Below are 22,240 nucleotides of genomic sequence, written 5' to 3'. Positions count from 1 at the left end.
GTCATCAAGGTCACATAATAATCAATTAACACTGATTCAAGACACACGATATCAAAGCATAACAATCGATTTAAAATTTAGTGGAGGGGTCAAAGAACATTGTTTCCGCGAAGGTTCAGTGGATAGGTCAGCCGGTCGAGGAGGCGACTTGGGAGACCGAGCATGATATGCGCATCCGTTATCCTCATTTTTTCACCACTTCAGTATGTCTCTATACTCATTCAAGGACGAATGATTGTTTTAAGAGGGGGGGATGTAACGACCTGGCCAGTCGTTTTGAGAGTAATAGCCCCAATCACATATATACCGCTTTTCCCATATCTTTTTATGCTTATGTGTCTTGCCGGAAGGTTTTGTTTGTGGTTTCGGAGTGATTTGAGACACTTAGTCCCTAAAATGGAAGCTTAAATTCTAGGATTTGGACCGTAGTTGGAACTGTGTAAGACGACTATATTAGCTCTGTTGGGTGATTTTGGACTTTGGAGCATTTCCGGATTGTGAATTGGAGGCCTGTAGCTGAATTAGGCTTGAAATGACGAAAGTTAAATTTTTGGGAAGTTTGACTAGGAGTAGAATTTTTTATATCAAGGTCGGACTCTGATTCCAGAAGTTGGAATAGGTCCGTAATGTCGAATATAACTTGTGTGAAAAATTTGAGGTCAATCAGACGTGATTTGATAGGTTTCGACATTCGTTGTAGAAGTTTGAAGTTTCAAAGTTCATTAAGTTTGAATTGGAGTGTGATTTGTGTTTATAGCATTGTTTGATGTGATTTGAAGGCTCGACTATGTTTGTATGATATTTTAGGACTTGTTGGTATGTTTGAATGAGGTCCCGGGGGCTACGGGTGGATCCCGGATGGTTAACGGACCAGAATTGGAATTGTTGGAGTTGCAAAAATTTCTGGTGTTTTCAATTGCTGGTTTCCTCTTATGCACCAGCGTAAGAGGAGATGCAATTGTGAAGCCTTGAGTACTGGCAGTCGCTTTTTGTTCTATGTGATCGCAGGTGTTCATACGCGATCGCAAAGCTTGCTGGCCCCGGTGAATCGCGGACGCGTGGCTTGTGCCACGTTTGTAGTGAAGAGAGAGAGGACCTGGGCAGTGGAAGGACTTACTCTATGCAGTAGCGTTTGGTGTTACGAGATCACGTAGCTTGGCATGGCAGTGGTTCGCGTTCGCGACAATGTACCCGCGTTCTCATAAGCCTTTTGTGCGATCAGCTTACTTTGTCCTACGCGATCGCGTAGTGTGAGCACCTGGGTAGACTATAACATTTCAAAAATGAGGGTTTGGTCATTTTTATCAAAACTTGAGATAGATAGCTCGGATTTGGACGAATATTTGAGGGATTTTCAAAGACATCGATTGGGTAATGATTCTTCACTTGTTTTTGGTTATATTCCACTAATCTATCATTAATTCCATCCTTTAATTTCAGATTTGAGTTGAGAAATTTGAAAACAAATGGGAAAAGTTCTTCAACCAAAATTTTGGGTTTTGATTGACATTTTGACATCGAATTTGAGTAATTTTGGTACGAGTAAACTCGTGGGTGAATAGGTGTTCGTATTTTTATGACTTTTACCCGATTCTGAGTCGTGGTCCTGGGTTGACGTTTTCGAGAGATTTTCCGATTTCTTGCTAAAGTCTTGAGTTCCTTAAGTAGACTAGTTTCTTATAGTTATATTTATGGTATGTAATTGCTTTTGGCTAGATTTGGGCCATTCCAAGTTGGAAAATCATGGAAAATGCATTCTGACTGATTGATTGAGCTTGGTTCGAGGTACGTGACTTGCCTAACCTTGTGTGAGGAAACTTCCTTTAGAATTTGGTACTATTGTGATACTTTTATAATATGTGAGTGCGGTGTACATGAGGTGACGAGTGCATACACGAGCTAATTGTTGTAAAATCCGGTTTTTGCTGAGTTGTAACCTGTTACATCTTAATTGAGTTATGCCAGCATGTGTAGATATCCTATTTTAGCCTAATATCGCATGTCTATGTGTCTTAAATGCTTATTTGAAATCAGTGCAGCATGCTTAGTTGATTTCCTATTTTACCTTGATCTGTATCAGTCTTAACTATAGAATTCTTACTGTTAATTGTTGTATTCATCGGTTTTGAGCTGTGTGTTTACTTTTGGGACTTTGAGGTGGTACCTCGGGAGATATCCCTGCACATTTACTTTGGGACTACGAGGCGGTACCTCGGGAGATCCCACTGCACATTTACTTTTGAGACTACGAGGCAATACCTCAGGAGATCTCCTTGCATATTTACTTTCGGGACTATGAGACGGTATCTCGTGAGATCCCCTGCTGTTTATCCCTATGTGCTGTGCTGCCATTTTTCTCTGGTTTTCTTTTGTTAAATTTCCAGTGTCTTATTACAATGCTATATTCTTCTGCCTTATTTATTATATACCATTGGAGCCTTGACCTGATCTTGTCACTACTCGATCGAGGTTAGGCTTGGCACTTACTGGGTACCGTTGTGGTGTACTCATGCTACTCTTCTGCACTTATTTTGTGTGCAGATCCAGGTACTTCTTATCAGTATCGATATAAGTGAGCAGTGAGATTGTGGAGACTTCAAGGTATATCTTCCTACGTCTACAGACCTGGGAGTCCCCCTCTATTCCCTTCTATGTCGTTTACCTTTCTGTACTTTCTTAGACACTGGTGGATATAGATACTTAGTTTTTCTTCTATAGCTTTTGACTTATGATTTACCGAGTTTTGGGAATACTGTTTGTACTCGAGTACTGGTTTACTTGTACATGCCGAGAGGAATTTTATCATTTTATAGGTTTCTGTCGCACTCTAGGTGTTAAATTCTATTTTCATTTCTGTTATTCTGCAATTTGTTAGGCTTACCAAGTTATAGAGACTAGGTGCCGTCATGACGTCTTACAGAGGGAGATTTGGGTTGTGACAAATTGGTATCAAAGCTCTAGGTGCATAGGTGTAATAAGTCACAAGAAGGCTTAGTAGAGTCTCGCAGATCAGTACGGAGACGTCTGTACTTATCTTCAGGAGGCTATGGAACTGTTAGGAAAAATTTCATTTCTTTGATTCCTTGTCGTGATAAATTGTTTTCAAAATTCTAAACTTCTGTCATCTATTATCTCACAGATGTTGAGGATACGTACCCACAGATTAGATGACTAGGCACCCACACCCCTTGCTAGATCCGCGAGAGGCCGGGGCCGGGAGAGAGGTCGAGGACATCCTCGTGGTGAAGCCAGAGCCCCCGCACAAGCTGCTACATAGGAGCCACTAGTAGCCCCCATTGGAGCGCAGACACTTGAGACGCCTGTTATTGCACCAGCTCTTCAGGAGACCCTTGCACTGTTCTTGAGCATGTTTAGTCATCTAGCTCAGGTAGGGTTGATTCCACTTGCTCCTGCCACCCCTCAGGCCGAGGGAGGAGCACAAACTCCTATAGCCCATACCTCAGAGCAGTAAGTTCAGGTCGATCAGGTTCCAAAGGTCATACTAGTACAGCCGATATCCCCAGTTTGTCCCGAGGGTAGGGCAACAATTTTTAAGGATAAGCAGCTTAGGCTTAAGAGGTACAAGAAGCACCACCCTCCTACTTTTAGTGGATTGGCATAAGAGGATGCCTAGGTTTTTTAAAAACTGTCACCGTATCATCCGTACTATGGGTATAGCAGAGTCTAGTAAGGTTTCTTTCACTACGTTCTAGCTTAGAGGAGCGACCTATTAGTGGTAGCGTCCTTATGAGTTGGGTAGTCCGGCTGAGGCAGCTTCACTCACTTGGACCCAGTTCTCAGATATGTTCTTGAGGGAGTATGTTCCGTAGAGTCTTAGAGATGCATGTCGCATGGAGTTTGAGCAGTTGCGCTAGGGTTCTATGACTATGTCAAAGTATGCAGTTTGCTTCAATTATTTGGCTAGGCATGTACCACCCTTGGTTGCTACAGTTCGAGAGAGGGTCCGTCGATTTATTGAGGGGCTCAACCCCAGTATCAGACATAGCATAGCCCGAGAGTTGGAGATAGATATTGCATACTAGAAGGTTGTGGGGATTGCTAGGAGATTGGAGGGTATGCTTGCTCGAGAGAGAGAGGAGAGGGAGGCCAAGAGGTCTCGAGAGTCTGGCACTTATAGTGGTACTTGTGCCTCAGCTGTAGTTGGTCATGGTAGGGGCTATGTGAGTCACCCTTTTCATTCATCACTTCTAGCCGCCAGCGGTATTCTGTCTCCTCCTAGGCCCCAAGAGCCTTATTATGCACCACCACTGTCTAATGCACCTCATGCATGGGGTGCTTTCAGCGGTCAGTCCATCAGACCTGTCCCGAGCCAACCACAGTAGCCACGACCTCCAAGAGCTTATTTTGAGTGTGGCGACACATGCTATATAGTGAGGGATTGCCCCAGACTTAGGAGGGGTGCACCTCCACAGACTTCTCAGGCACCGCATGCTCCACCAGGTCCTCAGGCTATGATTACAGCACCAACTACCACTCCACCTGCTCAGCTAGCTCGAGGTTGAGGTCGGGCAAGTAGAGGTTTCCCTAGAAGGGGAGGCCAGGCTAGATCTCGTATAGAGGAAGTTGCTTTTGACTATGTCATTACAGGTACTGTTCCGGTATGTCATAGAGATGCATCAGTTTTATTTGATCCAGGATCCACTTATTACTATATGTCCTCTTATTTTGCTCCGTAGTTGGGCATAGCCCGTGATTATTTGAGTTCTCCTATTTATGTGTCTACACCCGTGGGGGATTCTATTGTTATTAACCATATGTATCGATTGTGTTTGGTTGTTCTTAGTGGTTTTGAGATCAGAGCCGATTTATTATTGCTCAACATGGTAGATTTTGATATTAGTTTGGGCATGGACTGGTTGTTGCCCTATTATGCTATTCGTGATTGTCATGCCAAGACCGTGACACTGGCTATGCTAGGATTACCATGATTAGAGTGGAGAGGTACCTTAGATTATACTCCCAACAGAGTTATTTTATTTCTAAAGGCTCAACAAATGGTTGAGAAAGGGTGTGACATGTATTTAGCTTATGTGAGAGATGTCAGTATTGATACCCCTACAGTTGAGTCAGTTCCAATAGTAAGGGATTTTCTAGATGTATTTCCGGCTGATCTTTCGGGTATGCCGCCCAATAGAGATATTGACTTCGGTATTGATTTGTTGCCGGGCACTTAGCCCATTTCTGTTCCTCCATATCGTATGGCACCTCCTGAGTTGAAGGAGTTGAAGGAACAATTATAGGAATAGCTTGATAAGGGCTTCATTCGGCCCAGTGTGTCACCTTGGGATGGGTGGTTCCTTGTGTACGTGCACTGATTATCGCCAGTTGAACAAAGTTACAGTGAAGAACATGTATCCATTGCCTCATATTGATGACCCGATTGATCAGTTATAGGGTGCCAGAGTGTTTTTAAATATTGACTTGCGTTCAGGCTATCATAAGTTTAAGATTCGGGAGCCAGGTATCCCGAAGACTACTTTCAGGACTCGGTATCTTCTGATGTCATTTGGGATGACCAATTCCCCAACATCATTCATGCATTTGATGCACAATGTATTTCGACCCTATCTTGACTCATTTGTCATTGTGTTTATTGACAGTATTCTGGTGTACTCTCAGAGTCGGGAGGATCATGAGCAGCACTTGAGGACTGTGCTTCAGACCTTGAGAGAAAATAAGTTATATGCAAAATTCTCAAAGTATGAGTTTTGGTTGGACTCAATGGCATTTTTGGGTCATGTAGTGTCGAGTGAGGGGATCAAGGTGGATCCGAAGAATGTTGAGGCAATGCAGAGTTGGTGCAGACCATCCTCACCTATGGATATTTAGAGTTTTCTTAGTTTGGTGGGGGTATTACCGTCGATTTGTAGAGGGTTTCTCATCTATTGCAGCACCTATGACCAGGCTGACCCAGAAGGGTGCTCCATTCATATGGACAGAGGAGTGTTAGGAGAGCTTTCAAAAGCTCAAGACAGCCTTGACTACAACCCCAGTATTGGTATTGCCTACAGGTTCGGGGTCTTATACTGTATATTGTAATGCGTCGCTAATTGGTTTTGGTGCGGTGTTTATGTAGGACGGTAGGGTGATTGCCTACGTGTCTAGACAACTGAAGGTGCATGAAAAGAACTATCCTGTCTACGACCTTGAGTTAGAAGCTATTTTTCATGCCTTGAATAATTGGCGGCACTATTTGTTCGGTGTCCCTTGCTAGATCTACACCGATCACTGAAGTTTGCATCATCTTTTCAAATAGAAGGATCTTAACTTGTGTCACCAGAGGTGGTTAGAGCTACTTAAGGATTATGATATCACTATTCTATACCATCCTGAGAAAGCCAATGTGGTGTCCGATGCCTTGAGTCACCGGACAGAGAGTTTGGGGAGCTTAGCATATCTACCAGTAGCAGAGAGGCCATTGGCGTTGGATATTCAGGCCTTGGCCAACCAGTTCGTTAGATTGGATATTTCTAAGCCGAGTTGAGTTTTGGCTTGTATGGTCTCCCAGTCTTCTCTTTATGGTCGTATCAGGGAGCGTTAGTATGATGACCGGGTGCAACGAAGATGTATCAGGACTTGAGGCAACATTAGTGGTGGAGGAGAATGAAGAAGGACGTAGTGGAATATGTAGCCCAGTGTTTAAATTGTCAGCAGGTGAAATATGAGCATCACCGGCCAGGTGGATTGCTTCAGAAGTTAGAGATCCCGAAGTGGAAATGGGAGCGAATCACTATGGATTTTGTGGTTGGGCTTCCACGGACTCAGCGGAAGTTTGATGCAGTTTGGGTGACTGTGGATAGGCTCACCAAGTCAGCTCATTTCATTCCTATGTTGACTACTTATTCTTCCGAGCAGCTGGCTCGAGTTTATGTTCGCGAGATTGTTAGGCTTCATGGCGTGTCAGTATCTATCATTTCTGACTGGGGTACACAGTTTACATCATGATTTTGGAGGGCCGTACAACATGAGTTAGGTACTCGGGTTGAGTTGAGCACATCATTTCACCCTCAGATAGATGGACAGTCCAAGCACACTATCAGATACTGTAGGATATGCTCCGTGCTTGGGTGATGGAGTTTGGGAGTTCTTGGGATCAGTTCTTGCCACTTGCGAAGTTTTCCTACAACAACAGTTATCACTCGAGCATTCATATGGCACCGTATGAGGCTCTGTATGGTAGGCGATGTCGGTCTCCAATGGGTTAGTTCGAGCCAGGCGAGGCTAGGTTATTTGGTACAGACATTGTTCAGGATGCTTTGGAGAAGGTTAAGGCGATTCAGGATCAACTTTGCACCGCCCAGTCTAGACAGAAGAGTTATGTGTATCGGAAGGTTAGTGATGTTACATTCATTGTTGGGGAGCAGGTCTTGCTCCGAGTTTTTCCCATGAAGGGTGTTATGAGGTTCGGGAAGAAGGGCAAGCCGAGCCCAAGGTTTATTGTCCCTTTCGAGGTGTTGCAGCGAGTTGGGGAGGTTGCCTATGAGCTTGCCTTGCCTCCCAGTCTAGCAAGAGTTTATCCAATATTCTTTTCTATTCTCCGGAAGTATCACGACGATCCATCTCTTGTGTTGGATTTCAGCTCAGTCCAGTTGGACAAGGATTTATCTTATGTTGAGGAGCCGGTGTCTATTTTGGACTGGCAGGTTTGAAAGTTAAGGTCAAAGAACATTGCTTCCGCGAAGGTTCAGTGGAGGAGTTAGCCGGATGAGGAGGCAACTTCGGAGACCGAGCATGATATGTGCATCCGTTATCCTCATCTTTTCACCACTTCAGTATATCTCTATACTCGTTCAAGGACAAATGATAGTTTTAAGAGGGGGAGGATGTAACGACCCGACCGGTCATTTTGAGAGTAATAGCCCTGATCCCCTATTTACCGCTTTCCCCGTATCTTTTTATGCCTATGTATCTTGCCGGGAAGTTTTGTTTGAGGTTTTAGAGTGATTTGGGACACTTAGTTTCTAAAATGGAAGCTTAAGTTTTAAGATTTGGACCGTAGTTGGAACTATGTGAAGACAACTCCTGATAGGAGTTTCGTCGGTTTTGTTAGCTCCGTTGAGTTATTTTGGACTTAGGAGCGTGTCCAGATTTTGAATTGGAGGTTTGTAGCTAAATTAGGGTTGAAATGGCGAAAGTTGAATTTTTGGGAAGTTTGACCGGGAGTAAAATTTTTTATATTAGGGTCGGACTCCGATTCCATAAGTTAGAGTAGGTCCGTAATGTCGAATATGACTTGTGTGCAAAATTTGAGGTCAATCAGACTTGATTTGATAGGTTTCAGCATCAGTTGTAGAAGTTTGAAGTTTCAAAGTTCATTAAGTTTGAATTGGAGTGTGATTCGTGTTTTTAGCATTGTTTGATGTAATTTGAAGGCTCGACTAAGTTTGTATGATGTTTTAGGACTTATTGGTATGTTTGGTTAAGCTCCCGGGGGCCTCGGGTGGATCCCAGATGGTTAACGGACAAGAATTGGACTTGTTGGAGTTGCAGAAATTCTTGGTGTTTTCAGTTGCTGGTTTCCTCTTATGCGGTTGCGTAGGAGGAGACGCGATCGCGAAGCCTTGCATGTTGGCAGTCGCTTTTTGTTCTATGCGTTCGCAGGTGTTCATACACGATTGCTGCTGGCCAGGTGAATCACGAACGTGTGGCTTGTGCTGCGTTCTCAGTGAAGAAAGAGAGAGACGACCTAGGCAGTGTAAGGACTTACTCTATGTGGTCGCTTTTGGTGTTACGCGATTGCGTAGCTTGGCATGGCAGTGCTCCGCGTTCGCGATAGTGTACCCGCGTTCGCGTAAGCCTTTTTGTGCGAACAACTTACTTTGTCCTATGCGATCGCATGAGATTTTCCGCGATCGCGTAGTATGAGCACCTGGGCAGACTATAACATTTCAAAAATGAGGGTTTAGCAATTTTTATCAAAACCTGAGATTGAGAGCTCGGATTTGGACGAAATTTTGAGGGATTTTCAGAGACATCAATTGGGTAATGATTCTTCACTTGTTTTTGGTTATATTTCACTAATCTATCGTTAATTCCATCCTTTAATCTCGGATTTGAGTTGAGAAATTTGGGAAAAAATGGGAATAGTTCTTCAACCAAATTTTTGGGTTTGATTGAGATTTTGACATAGGGTTGAGTAATTTTAGTACTAGTGAACTCGTGGACGAATGGGTGTTCGTATTTTGTGACAGTTACCTAATTCCGAGACGTGGGCCCGGGTCGACTTTTTGGGGCGATTTTCTAATTTCTTTCTAAAGTCTTGTTCTCCTTAATTTAACTAGTTTCTTATAGTTATATTTATGGTATGTAATTGCTTTTGGCAAAATCTAGGCCATTCGGAGTCGAAAATTGTGGAAAAGGCATTCTGACTGATTGATTGAGTTTGGTTCGAGGTATATGGCTTGCCTAACCTTGTGTGGGGAAAATTTACTTATGATTTGGTACTGTTGTGATACTTTTATGATATGTGAGCACGGTGTACGCGAGGTGACGAGTGCATACACGGGCTAATTATTGTAAAATCCCATTTTTGCTGAGCAGTAACCTGTTACATCTTAAATGAGTTATACCAGCATGTGTAGTTATCCAGCTTTAGCCTAATATCAAATGTCTATGTGTCTTAAATACTTATTTTAAATCAATGCAGCATGCTTAATTGATTTCCTATTTTTCCTTGATATGTATCAGTCTTAACTGTAATTCTTACTATTAATTGTTGTATTCATCGATTTCGAGCTGTGTGTTTACTTTTGGGACTACGAGGCGGTACCTCGGGAGATCCCTCTGCACATTTACTTTGGGACTACGAGGCGGTACCTCGGGATATCCCCCTGCAGATTTACTTTTGAGACTATGATATGGTACCTCGAAATATCTTCTTGTATATTTACCTTTGGGACTACGATACGGCACCTCGGGAGATCCCCTGCTGTTTATCTCTATGTGTTGTGCTGCCATTTTTGTGTGGTTTTCTCTTGTTAAATTTCTAGTCTCTTATTACATTGCTATATTCTTTTGCCTTATTTATTATATACCAGTGCGGCCCTGACCTGACCTCGCCACTACTCAACCGAGGTTAGGCTTGGCACTTACTGGTACTGTTGTGGTGTACTCATGCTACTCTTCTGCACATGTTTTGTGTGCAGATCCAGGTACTTGTTATTAGCCTTGATATCAGTGAGTAGTGAGATTGTGAAGACTTCAAGGTATATCTGCCCGCGTCCACAGACATCGGAGTCCCCCTTTATTCTCTCCTATTTTGTTTACCTTTCCATACTTTCTTAGACTCTGGTGGATAAAGATACATAGTTTTTCTTCTATAGCTTGTGACTTATGATTTACCGGGTTTTGGGAATACTGTGTATACTCGAGCGTTGGGTTACTTGTACATGCCGAGCGATATTTTATCATTTTATATTTTTTTGTTGTAGTCTAGTTGTTAAATTCCGTCTTCATTTCTGTTATTCAGGAATTTGTTAAGCTTACTTAGTCGTAGAGACTAGGTGCCTTCATGACGTCTTATAGAGAGAGATTTGGGTCGTGACAATAGAGAACTGCAATTATAGCCTTTAGCCACTTTTAATCCTTTTTGAAATTAAATTACATAAACATAATTATTTTTAATAAAATGTAATAAAATTATAATTATCATATACATTGTTAATTATTGTAAATAAATTAATTATAAAATACTCTACTTTTTCAAACTATAATATTTGTTTCGAATTATTGAAATGATAGACCAATTAACCAAAAATCGAAAAAATAACTTGTAACGACCAGACCGGTCATTTTGCTTTTTAGATCCCTCTTCCCTTAAATAAGACTTCCCATATGTGCTTTTACTATTTTATGACTTACAGGGATGGTTAGTTCGGGCTTGGAAAGGTTCGGGTTGAAACCGGAACACCTAGTTCCTTAATATTGGCTAAAAGAGGTAAGTTTGACTTGGGTCAACATTTGTAGGTGCGAGCTCGCAGAAGCGAGCCAATTTACGTAGAAGCGGGCTGGCGTGGGCTGGCCAGTAATAGCCGAAGTGGAGTAGGAGCCGCAACTGCGAATGCGCAAGTGCGAGGGTGTTGATCGCCAAAGCAGGAGGGCTCGAAGGTACGACGTGTGTGTCATAGAAGTGAGGCTTTACCTGCAGAAGTGAAGGAGGCATACCTGGGTTTGGTCCGCACCTGCGATGGTTTTTCCACCGAAGCGGAGCCACAGGTGCGACTATGGGATCGCAGGTACGAAACCAGTGAAGGTAGTGAGGTTCATTTAAGTCGGGACTTAGGCTATTTTTGTCTTGTTTCTTCATCTCTTGGGCGATATTGGGGCTTCTTAGAGAGGGGTTTTCACCTAGCTATTGAAGGTAAGTAATTTCTATCTAATGTGAGTTAAATACATAGATTATGGGTAGATTTTAACATGTAAAATTATGGAAATTATGGGTTTAGTTGAACAACATAGGTTTTGATAAAAATGAGATTTAAACACGAAAAGATTATGGAATTGGGTGAAAATTACATATTTGAGTTCGTGAGGTTATAGATAACATTAATCTTCAAAATATTTTGAAATCCGGGCATGTGACCCCGGGGGTAAATTTTAAGAATCTTCCAATTTTGGTTGGGTAATTACTCTAATAGCTTAATTATGAAGTTTCGAGTATATATTGATTAAGTTATATAATATTTAGCTAGTTTTGGGTTATTTGGCACCAGGTTGAGGCTTTAGAGCGTATTTGTGGACCGAAAGTGGGCTTGAGAAAAGGGTAAGTCTCTTGCCTAACCTTACTAGAGGGAACTCATCCCCTTAGGTGTATTTTTGTTGTGAATTACTTGTGTGGAGAGCTACCATGCCTTAATTGTACTGTTATGTCCATTATGTATATTAATTGTCTGAAACTGAGCTGAGACTAGCAATTTTAAAGTTTGCAAAATTCCAATTTAAATTTCTTATCTTGGGAGGAATTGAGGAATATATAACTACTCTGTGAAATCCACGTCCTCTCGCATCACAAGTACTTCTGCGAGCGAGGTAAACTTCTCTACTCTCATGGGAGTGGACCATTCGCGTCGACAGTATAATAGATGCAATGGTTCATGCCATTCGACCCTATGCAGTGCACACAATAATTTGGATCGATCCATATGACCTCGGTATAAATAGTGCGTGATAATACTTGAAATCCGATTACACTTGATATTATGTTATGACATGAGAGACATAATTTATATAATAATCGAAAGTGATTTGGAACTAGTATGCGTTAGATGGGGATTTAAGAATTTATTATCAGTTAAGGAATCATTTATTCACTACTTCTTACTGTATTATTGTTATTGTTTCCATGTTCCATACCTGTTTAGAATTTCTGCATTTTGTTATTGGCCCATAGTAAGTGTCGATGTTGACCTCTCGTCACTACTTCTTCGAGGTTAGACTGGATACTTACTGGGTACATGTTGGTTATGTACTCACGCTACACTTCTGCACTAATCGTGTAGGATTTGAGGCAGGTACATATGGCACTCATCTCGGCGCGCACCTCCGCTACCCCGAGGCTTAGTGGTGAGTTGCTTTTCGAGTCCGTTCTGCAACACCCGGAGTCATTCTTTTGCATTTACTTTCTGTCTACTCTATTACAGACAATAGTTTAGTGTTTTGTATATTCTACTAATAGCTCATACGCTTGTGACACCAGGTATTGGAAATATACTAGTAGACATTTGATGGCTTTTGAGTATTTTTTACACCACCCTTGCTCTTATATTTGTTTACGCATTATTTTTTTTAAATTTTTCACCGCTTATTTACTTAATAAATAAAAGTCAACTATTTTGAAATTGTTAAAAAGAATAAACACATGGCTAGTTCACCATTGGCTTGCCTAGCGGCAACGTTGGGCGCCATCACGGCCTATAGGAGAAATTGGATCGTGATAACATGGTATCAGAGCTCTAGGTTCACGTAGGTCTCACAAGTTATGAGCATGCCTAATCGAGTCTTGCAGATCGATGCGGAGATGTCCGTACTTATCTTCGAGAGGCTATAGTGTGTTAGGAAACTACTCTTTCTTTATCTCATATCGGCAGTTGATGTTGTGCTAAGTATCTTTCTCTTATTCTCTCACAGATGGTAAGAACGGGCACGGTGGGTGTACCCAACAATGGAGGAACTTCTCCCCTATTGATAGAGGCTGACACATAGGCTGAGGGAGGGCTCCAGCTCCTAGTAGAGGACGAGTACGTCCCAAAGTTGCTCTAGTTGTGCCACCACTGGATCCTGTGGAGGATCCTGCTATTGAGGAGCAAGGCGAGGTGCCTGCCGCGGAGCTAGCCCTAGCGGATTTCATGTCTGCACTAGGATCTAGGAGGTTATGGGCCGTGCGATGCTGTTCATGGATTCTATGACCCATGCTGGTTTATTTCCAACAGACCCAACCATATCTCAGGCGGGAGGGGGAGCACAAACCCCTACCGCCCAGACTCCAAGGCATGAAGCTGCCGTATATCAGATCCCAAGCGCACTTCCTGTGGGGCGGAGCTCAGCCAGTTGCAGCAGCTATACCTGAGCCCACACCAGCTACGGCCGGCGAGCCGTAGAAGCTATTGGACAGATGGACTTGGCTACACCCTCCCATCTTTGGAGGTGAGAAATATGAGGACCACTAGGTCTTTATTGATCATTGCAGGGATAGATTACACAACATGAGGATATTGGAATCCCCCGGGGTGGACTTTGCCACCTTTCAACTGGAGGGCAGGGCCCATAGGTGGCGGCAATCATATCTTCTCGGTAGACCAGTAGGTACTCCTCCCTTGACTTGATACTAGTTCACACATATCTTTTTGTATAGGTATATTCCACCATCTCAGATGGAAGAGTTGCGATTTCAGTTCGAGCAGCTCTAGCCAGGTCAGATGTCGGTGACCGACTATGAGGTGAGATTTTCTGAGTTGTCTTGCCACGCACTTATGATACTCTCCACTGATGCAGAGAGGGTGCGTAGGTTTCTTGAAGGTTTGCACTCTGGTATCCAAGTCACAATGGCCCGAGAGGTTGAGATGGGGACTTTTTACGAGCTAGTTATGGAGATAGCTCGGAGGATCGAGGGTGTTCGTCAGCGGAGCCGAAAGGAGGTGCCGAGAGAAAAGTGGTTATGTTATTTTAGAGGGTTCAGTGGTGCTTCATCTAGGGGCATAGGTCAGTTTGGGAGGGGTCAGCCTAGCAGGCCCACATATCCAGCACCACTAGCTTCTCAGGGTGCTCTAGTACGACCTTATTTTAGTGCCATGCCAGAGAGCTCCTACCACCCACTACTATTAGGGTTCCTCTAGTGGGTATTCAGTCCGTCAAGGTCAGACTTCAGGTCAGCCGTCCACTATTTCGAGGGTTTGTTACGAGTGTAGGGATCTTGGCCACATGAAGAGGTTTTATTCCAGGCTTCGGGGCAAGGCAGTATAGCAGGGCCATCAGCCTATGATTATATCACTAGCTGCCACACCAGCCGTCCGGCCACCCAGAGGCAGGGGAAGGTGGGTAGGGGCCTTCCTATAGGTGGAGGCCATTCAGGTGGCGACTAGTCAGGTGGCCCTCCAGCTAGGTTTTATGCTTTTCCAGCCAGGCTAGATGCAGTGGCCTCAGATGCCGTGATCACATGTATTATTTCTGTCTGCGGTAGAGACGCTTCGGTACTCTTTGATCCAGGGTCTACGTATTCATATATTTCATCTCTGTTTGCTCATTTTCTGGGCGTTGCTCGCAAGTCCTTGGGTACTCTTATTTATGTTTCCACACTAGTGGGCGATTCTATTGTTGTGGATCGGATCTAGCAGTCCTGTATCATGACTTTCTATGGTTATGAGACTAGAGCAGATCTTCTGTTGATCGATATGACCAACTTTGAGATCATTCTGTGCATGGATTGGTTATCTCCACATCACACCATCCTTTATTTCCGTGCTAAGACTGTTACCTTGGCGATGCCAGAGTTGCTTAGATTGGAGTGGAAGAGTTCGTCTGTCAGTGCATCTAGTCAGGTTATCTCTTTCTGAAGGCTCGAGACATGGTCGAGAGGGGTTGTTTTGCTTATCTAGCTTATTATAGGGATACGGTTGCAGAGACTTCAGTGATTGATTCAGTGCTCGTGGTTTGGGAGCTCTCTGATATGTTTCCTTCTGATTTTCCAAGCATGCCACCACATTGTAATATCAATTTCAGTATTGATTTGGCTCCAGGTAACCAGCCTATCTCTATTCCACCATACCGCATGACTCCGAAAGAGCTGAAGGAGTTGAAAGAACATCTTGAAGAGTTGCCAGCAAAGGGGTTCGTTAGACCGAGTGTGTTTCCTTGGGGTGCACCATTGTTATTCGTGAAGAAGAAAGATGGGACTATGTGGATATGCATTGATTACCGCTAGTTGAAAAAGTTACCATTAAGAACAAGTACCCGCTGTCGCGTATTGATGATTTGATTGACCAGTTGCAAGGTGCTAAGGTGTTCTCTAAGATAGACTTGAGATCGGGGTACCAATAGTTGAAGTTTCGGTATTCTGATATTCCAAAGACGACTTTCCAGACTAGATATGGCCACTATGAGTTTTTAGTGATGTCTTTCCGTTTGACTACCGCCTCGACGACATTTATGGATTAGATGAATCGGGTGTTTAGGCCATATATTGATTCGTTTGTCACTATCTTCATTGACGGCATTTTTATTTACTCGCATAGCATGAAGGAGCATGAGCAACATTTGAGAGTGGTGCTTCAGACCTTGCGAGAACATAAGCTATATGCTAAGTTCGCCAAGTGTGAGTTTTGGTTAGATTTTGTGGTATTCTTGGGGAATGTTTTATCAGGTGAGGTTATTAAAGTAGATCCCATGAAGATCGAGGCAGTTCAGAGTTGGCCCCATCCTACCACAACGAGTGAGATCAAGAGCTTCTTGGGGTTAATAGGTTATTATTGTTAGTTTGTGGAGGGATTCTCCTATATTGCATCACTTTTGACTAGATTGACCCAGACGGGTGCTCCGTTCAGATGGTCCGATGATTGCAAGGTGAGATTTCAGAAGCTCAAAACCACACTGACTTCAGCACCGTTGTTAGTGTTGCCTTCCAGTTCAGGGACGCATACTGTGTATTGTAATGCTTCCCGTGTTGGCCTAGGTTATGTATTGATGCAGGAGGGGCGAGTTATTACGTATGCTTCACGTCAGCTAAAGCCCCACGAGAAGAATTACCCCGTACATCATTTGGAGTTGGCTGTGATAGTTCATGCTCTTAAGATCTAGAGGCATTATCTTTATGGGGTGCCTGTAAAGTTTACATCGATCATCGCAGCTTGAAGCATTTGTTCAAGCAGAGGGATCTCAATTTGAGGCAGTTCATGTGTCTTGAGTTACTAAAAGATTATGATATTACCATCCTTTATCATCCGAGCAAGGCGAATGTGGTTGCGGATACCTTGGCAGAAAGGCAGAGAATATAAGTAGTTTGGCATTCATTTCAGCAGAGGAGAGGCCATTTGCTTTGGATATTTAGTCATTGGCTAATAGACTTGTAAGGTTGGATATTTCAGAGCCCAGCCGAGTTCTTGCATGCGTCGTCGCTCAGTTTTCACTATTCGAGCATATCAAGGCTTTATAGTACGATGATCCGCAATTATTGGTTCTCAAAGAGATGGTACTACAAGGTGGTGCTAAGGAGGTTACTATCGGTGAGGATGGTGTTCTGCGACTCCAGGGTCGTCTATGTGTTCCTAATGTGGATGGATTGAGGGAAAAGATTCTAGAGAAGGCATATAGTTCTCATATTATGTTCATCCAGGTGCTACGAAGATGTATCGTGACTTGAGGCAGCATTATTGGTGGCAGCGGATGAAGAAGGACATAATTGCATATGTATCGAGGTGCCTAAATTGCCAACAGGTTAAGTATGAGCATCGGAAGCCAGTTGGCCTACTCCAGCAGATGGTTATACCTTAGTGGAAATGGGAGCGCATTACTATGGACTTGGTAGTTGGTTCGCTGCGAACCTTGAGGATGTTTGATGCAGTTTGGGTCATTGTTGACAGGTTGACCAAGTCGGCACACTTCATTCCGATTGTGACCACGTATTACTCAGAGAGATTGGCCCAAATTTACATTCAGGAGATTGTTTGGTTGCATGGTGTTCCTCTTTCCATTATATCATATAGAGGCCCTTAGTTTACTTCGCATTTCTGGAGGGCAGCACAAAGTGAGTTGGGGACCCGGGTAGAGCTCAACACAGCCTTTCATCTGTAGACTGAAGGGCAGTCGGAACAGAAGGTTTAGATCTTGGAGGATAGGCTCAGAGCATGTGTGATTGACTTTAGAGGGTAGCGGGATCGAGTTCTTGCCTTTGGACGAGTTTGCTTACAACAACAGTTATCAGTACAGCATCAAGATGGCTCCATTTGAGTCTTTATATGGTCGGCGATGTCGTTCGCTCATCAGATGGTTTGAGCCCAGCAAGGCTAAGTTATATGGTACTAATTTGGTGAAAGATGCCTTGGAAAAGGTAAAGTTGATTCAGGAGCGACTTCGCACAGCACAATCCAGACAGAAGAGTTACACAGATCAGAAGGTGCATGATTTATCATTAATGGTGGGCGAGAAAGTTCTCTTGAAAGTCTCGTCGATGAAGAGAATCATGAGGTTCAGGAAGAAGGGCAAGTTGAGGCCAAGGTTTATAGGTCCATTCGAGGTGTTGAGACGAGTTGGGGAGGCTGCTTATGAGCTTGCTTTACCTTCCAGTCTATTGGGAGTTCATCCGGTTTTCGATGTATCTATGCTCCGGAAGTATCATGTCGATAGGTCACATGTGTTAGACTATCGCACTTTTCAACTAAATGATAGCCTGGGTTATGAGGAGGAGCCAGTTGTCATTGTTGACAAACAGATTCGCCAGTTGAGGTCCAAGAATATTGCTGCGGAAAAGGTTCAGTAGAAGGCTCAACCAGTCTAAGAGGCGACTTGGGAGACTGAGGAGGACATGCAAAGTAGATATTAACACTTATTCGACACTCTAGGTACGATCATAGACCCGTTTAAGGACGAATGTTTGTTTAAGAGGTAGAGAATGTAACAACCTGACCGGTCATTTTACTTTCTAGATCCCCATTCCCTTAAATATGACTCCCCATATGTGTTTTTACTATTTTATGACTTGCAGAGATGGTTAGTTTGGACTAGGAAGGGTTCGGGTTGAAACCGGAACACCTAGTTCCTTAATATTGGCTAAAAAGGGGTAAGTTTAACTTAGGTCAATTTTTGAAGTAAATGACCTCAAAACTGGGATTTAACGGTCCCAATAGGTTTGTATGATGATTTTGGACTTGGGCTTATGTTCGGATCGAGTTTTGGATGATCCGGGAATATTTCAGCGCATAAAGTTGAAAGCTGGCGCATTGAAGCTTTTAAAGTTCTTTAAATTTGGTTTGGAGTAAGTTTTGGTGTTATCGAGGTCCGTTTGGGATTTTGATCCTGAGAATAGTTTCGTATGGTGATTTAGGACTTGCACGCAAAATTTGATATCATTCAGAGTAGTTTAAGTATGATTCGGCGCGTTCGGAGCAAGTTGGAAGAACTTGAAGTTCATAAGTTGATTCGATTTGGTTTGGAGTGTGATTCTTAATTTTAATGTTGTTTTACACGTTCTGAGGATTCGAGCGAGTCCATTTAATGTTTACGAACTTGTTGGTATATTTGGGCAAGGCCCCGGGAGCCTCAGGTTCTATTCATGCGATGCGCGGATCAAATTTGGCCTTGAAAAAAAAGGCTGAAGCAGCAGGGGTTCTGGTGCAACCGCACGTGCGAAGAACCTTCCACATGTGCAAGCTCGCAGAAGTGAGCCAATTCTCACAAAACTGGCCTGGCGTGGGCTGGCCAGTAATCGTAGAAGCGGAGCAGGAGCAACACATGCGAACCCGTAGGTGCAAGGGTGTTGATCGCCGAAGTGGGAGGGCTTGCAGGTTCGGCGCGTGTGCCGTAGAAGTGAGGCTATGCCCTCGGTAGTGAAGGAGGAAGACCCGGGGATGGTCCGCACCTGTGATGGTTTGTCCACATAAGCGGAGCCATATGTGCGACTGTGGGATCGCAGGTGCAAAACCACTGAAGGCAGTGAGGTTTATTTAAGTCGTGACTTAGGCCATTTTTGGCTAATTTCTTCATCTCTTGGGTCATTTTGGAGCTTCTTGGAGAGGGGTTTTTACCTAGCTATTAAAGATAAGTAATCTCTATCCAATGTAAGTTAAATACATAGATTATGGGTAGATTTTAACATGTAAAATTATGGGTTTAGTTGAAAAACCTATGTTTTGATAAAAATGGAATTTAACCACGAAAATGATTATAGAGTTGGGTGAAAATTATAAGAATCTTCACAGGCACGTGGGCCCGGGGGAGAATTTTAAGAATCTTCCAATTTGGGTTGGATAATTATTCTAATAGCTTAATTATGAAGTTTTGAGTATATATTGACTAAATTATATAATATTTATCTAGTTTCGGGTTGTTTGGCACCAAGTTGAGGATTTTGAGAGTATTTGTGGACCGGAAGTGAGCTTGAGAACAAGGTAAGCCTCTTGCCTAACCTTGTAAGAGGGAACTCATTCCCTTAGGTGTATTTTTGTTGTGAATTACTTGTGTGGGGAGCTACGTACGTACTAGGTGACGAGAGTCCATGCGTAGCTATATTCCATGAAATGTCTGGGTAGTCTTAAATCCACATCATGCCTTAATTGTACTGTTATGTTCATTATGTATATTAATTGTCTGAAATTGAGCTGAGACTAGGGATTTTAAAGTTAGCAAATTTCCAATTAAAATTTCTTATCTTGGGAATAATTGAGGAATATATAATAACTCTATGAAATCCATGTCCTCTCGCGTAGCAAGGACTTCCACGAGCGAGGTAAACTTCTCTACTCTCATGGGAGCGGGCCATTCGCCTCAGCAGTATAATAGATGCATCTATGATTCGTGCCGTTCAACCCTATGTAGTGCACACAATATTTTTGATTGGGTCGTACGACCTTGACATAAATCGTGCGTGATAATACTCGAAATCCGATTACACTTGATATTATGTTATGGCTTGAGAAGCATAATGACCAAAGTGATTTGGAACTAGTATGTGTTTGATGGGGCTTTTAGAATTTATTATTAGTTAAGGAGTCATTTATTCACTACTTGTTACTGTATTATTATTTTTGTTTCCATGTTCCATACCTGTTTAGAATTTCTACATTTTATTATTGGCTCATAGTAAGTGTTGATGTCGACCCCTCATCACTACTTCTTCGAGGTTGGACTGGATACTTACTGGGTACATGTTATTTATGTACTTACGCTATACTTCTGCACTAATCGTGCCGGATCTAAGGCAGGTGCATCTGGTAGTCATTCTGGCGCGCACCCCCGATACCCCAAGGCTTAGTGATGAGCTGCTCTCCGAGTTCGTTCTGCAGCACTCGGAGTCTCTCTTTTGTATTTACTTTCTGTCTACTCTATTTTAGATAGTAGTTTAGTGTTTTATATATTCTACTAGTCGCTCATATACTTGTGACACTAAGTCTTGAAAAAATGTTAATAGACATTTGATGGCTTTTGAGTATTTATTACACTACCCTTGCTCTTATATTTGTTTACGCATTATTTTATTAAATTTTTCACCTCTTTTTTTTGGTTAAACTGCAAATTTTTTTATTTAACCAAGTAGCTCAATATGTACAAGATAACTCGCCTGGATTATAGAGTCATTCCTCAATTACAATTGGAACTGCTATTTCACTATATATTCAATTTTTCACCTCTTATTTACTTAATAAATAAAAGTCAACTATTTCGAAATTGTTAAAAAGAATAAACACAAGGCTAGTTCACCATTGGCTTGCCTAGCAGCATCATTGGGCGCCATCACGACCTATAGGAGAAAATGGGTCGTGACATAACTAATTAAATTAATTGTAAGACATATGCAATATATAAAGTTATTTTACTAATCCTAAAATAGTAGGTATGATATATTTATAGTTACAATTATAAAAATTAAATTATCAATTTCAAAATTACTAGCACAAAATTAATTTTGTAAAAATAGATGTTATTGATTGAAATAATATTCAAAATATTCTTTGTAAATTATCAAGTATAAATAAATTAATTTTAAAAGGGAAGGTCAAAATTGGATGTCAACACCCGGACATAAACATGCTTTTGTTACGTATGTAATCTCGGCACCTCATACATATGTAGCACCCACAACTAGTAGCACATAACAATTTTAATCCTACGGGGTAATTTTTCTCTCACAAAGTTAGACAAGAGACTTACTTCGCTCCAAAGTTCCATAACCGGCTCCAATGCCTCTCTAACACCTCAACCCAATTCCCATCAATCCGAAACTAGTCAAACAATCATGCAAACTAATAAAAATGTACCCAACACTCATAATTAATCAATTTATAACAATTCCCAACTCCGCTCGAAAAGTCAACAAGGTCAACCCTCGGACCCACGTACCCGGATTCCAAAAATTTCGAAGATAAACATTACCCATAACACCACGAACTCAAATATATTCTTCCCAATTCCATGTCCAATTTCGTTGTCAAAATCTAAAAATATCAAATTCTATGTTTTCTTCAAAAATTCCATATTTCTACAAATTTTTATATTTAAATCCATATATAATTCATGTATTTAACTTACAACAAGTGGGAAATAACTTACCTCATGATAGATGATCAAAATCTCCTCTTCAAGAGCTCCAAAAAAATCGCCTAACCAAGTGAAAATGAGAGAAAAATGAGCCAAACCCCGCATAAAACTCGAATCTGCCCAAGTCCTTCCTCTTCGCGATCGCAAAAGCTCCTTCACGATCGTGATGTCCAAAAATATTCCTTCTTCGCGTTTGCAGCCGCATGGCCGCATTCACGATGCCTCTCGGTCCCCATTGCCTCGCGTTCGCGATCATTGAACCGCGTTCGTGTAGGCTTAACGCCTCCAGGCCCAGCTCCCCCATCCTTCTTCGCATTCGCGACACCCTGTCGCGTTCACAAAGGGCACCTCATCCTTAGCTCCACGTTCGCGACCCCTTTGTCACTTTCGCGATGTACATTTTCCAGTAGCTAAAAAATCCTTCTTCACGAACGCGTTCATACCTTCGCTTTCGGGAAGAACAACACTAGATACCAGCACC

The sequence above is a fragment of the Nicotiana sylvestris genome, chromosome 7 (genome assembly GCF_000393655.2).
Source record: "Nicotiana sylvestris chromosome 7, ASM39365v2, whole genome shotgun sequence".
Taxonomy (NCBI): domain Eukaryota; kingdom Viridiplantae; phylum Streptophyta; class Magnoliopsida; order Solanales; family Solanaceae; genus Nicotiana; species Nicotiana sylvestris.
This window is presented reverse-complemented; position numbering follows the sequence as displayed.